At 41.5% G+C, this 2,171-nt stretch overlaps 1 non-coding gene across 1 annotated transcript; it reads right to left on the bottom strand.

Moving 5' to 3' along the window:
* Positions 1–1,654: 1,654 nt before the first annotated feature.
* Positions 1,655–1,773, bottom strand: LOC145415155 (5S ribosomal RNA). The gene has a single exon (XR_013900010.1). It is a non-coding gene; the product is annotated as a 5S ribosomal RNA (ribosomal RNA).
* Between the last annotated feature and the right edge of the window lie 398 nt (positions 1,774–2,171).

Below are 2,171 nucleotides of genomic sequence, written 5' to 3'. Positions count from 1 at the left end.
GTATACAAATTACTGGAAACTCAAGATGTAAGGAAAGCCCCAGGACCTGATGGAATTTCTAATTGGGTGCTGAAGGAATGCAGAGAACAACTGGCGGATAAAATTCACAGTTTAATCATGTGTTCTCTGGAAGAGGGGAAAGTGCCACAAGAATGGAAAAGGGCAAATGTGGTACCAATTTATAAGGGAGGAAACAGGGAAGAACCCCTGAATTATAGACCAGTGTCTCTAACCAGCATGGTCGCAAAATTGTGCGAGAGAATCCTGAAAGACAGACGGATGAAATATCTGGAAGAGATGAATATTTTGGCTGAATGTCAGTTTGGATTCAGAAGTGGAAGGTCATGTGTTTCCAACTTGTTGAGCTTTTACTCAAGAACGATTGACGTGGTACAGGAGAGAGATGGTTGGTTGGATTGTGTGTACTTAGACTTAGAGAAGGCCTTTGATAAGGTACCTCATAAGAGACTACTGTGGAAACTAGAATACTGTATATAGGAGGACTGGAGGGAAACTCCTGGAATGGATGAGAGACCTTTTGAGAGACAGACAAATGAGGACAGTAATAAAGGATAGGATGTCTGGATGGAGGGAAGTAACAAGTGGAGTCCCTCAAGGCTCGGTGCTGGCGCCAGTAATGTTCCTGATTTACATAAATGATATGGTAGATGGAGTGAACAGTTATGCAAGTCTGTTTGCTGATGATGTAAAGATCTTGAGGAAGGTAGAGGTTGAGGAGGATTGTAAAATGCTGCAGGAGGATCTGGATAGGATACATGATTGGAGCCGGATGTGGGAAAGGAAATTTAATGTAAAGAAATGTAAAATATTGGAAATGGGTAAAAGTACCACGAGGCCATCACTGAATTATTTGTTGGGTAATGAATTAATCACAAAAATGAGAGAAGAGAAAAATTTGGGAGTGCTGGTCCAAGATAGTTCGTCACCTGAAAAACACATTAACAAGATAGTTAGAGAGACGTATAAACTCTTGTCTAACATAAGAGTAGCATTTCATTATATGGATGAGGAGATGATGAAAAAATTGGTAATGGCCATGATCCGCCCCAGGTTAAAATACACTGCGGTAGTGTGGTCCCCACACAAAAGGAAAGATATAAACAAGATTGAGAGAATACAAAGAACAGCAACCAAGATGGTCCCCAGTCTGGCAGATCTGTCATACAGAGAGAGGCTGGAAAACTTGGATTTGCCTTCCTTAGAGGAAAGGAGAATGAGAGGAGACATGATTGCAGTGTTCGGAACCATGGTGGGAGTAGATAAAATTGACCAAGAAGATCTGTTTTTATGGGATAAGAGAGCAACAAGAGGACACGGAATGAAATTGAAAAAGTCAAGCTGCTTGAAAGATATCAAGAAATATAGCTTTCCTTACAGAAGTATAGACTTATGGAATAGCCTGGACAAAGAGATTGTCCAGTCTAAAAACTTAAACGAGTTTAAAGCTAAATTTGACTTACTGAGAAACAGCGACGGAAACCCACGAGCACAGCAAATTCCGTGTATATCACATTCATTCATTCATTCATTGCCAGACGCCATGTATCCCAGACGGGGTGGCCAAGGGCTTAGAGTTGATTGTTTTACAGGGAGGGGCACTAATCCTCCACCAACCCCACTTGACACGTAGGGATACCAACAGCATCTGGTGTTCCCAGGCGGTCACCCATCCAAGTACTAACCAGACCCAATGTTGCTTAACTTCGCTGATCGGACAGGAAGCGGTGTACTCAACGTGGTATGGCCGTTCACAATAGGTATATTAGGTAAATAAATAAGTATCTGGAATGAATTAGATGAAAAGGTGGTGCATGAGAAAAACATTCATGTGTGTAAAGGTAGACTAGATAAATGTGGATACGGAGACAGGACAACACGAGCATTGCTCAATTCCTGTATACTACAAATAGGTAAATACAAACAGGCAAATACACACACACACACGGGAGAGATAACACACGAGTCGGCCATACATCACTGAACTTCGCTCTAGGGATACCTAAGTTGTACCTATTTATGGGTGTATTGGAAGCGCATAAGGCAAAGTGGGCACACATAGAGGAAGAACAGAAAGAAATGGTCAGCTTAAGAGAAACCATCCAGGAAGAAAGAGAAATGAACAAGATAAAATTGGAAGAAAATGTAGTGAA

The sequence above is a fragment of the Coenobita brevimanus genome, chromosome 101 (assembly GCF_032717465.1).
Source record: "Coenobita brevimanus isolate Jiangsu-jjx chromosome 101, ASM3271746v2, whole genome shotgun sequence".
Taxonomy (NCBI): Eukaryota; Metazoa; Arthropoda; class Malacostraca; order Decapoda; family Coenobitidae; genus Coenobita; species Coenobita brevimanus.
Note: the sequence above shows the minus strand (reverse complement) of the source record. Positions and strands in the feature narration are given on the sequence as shown.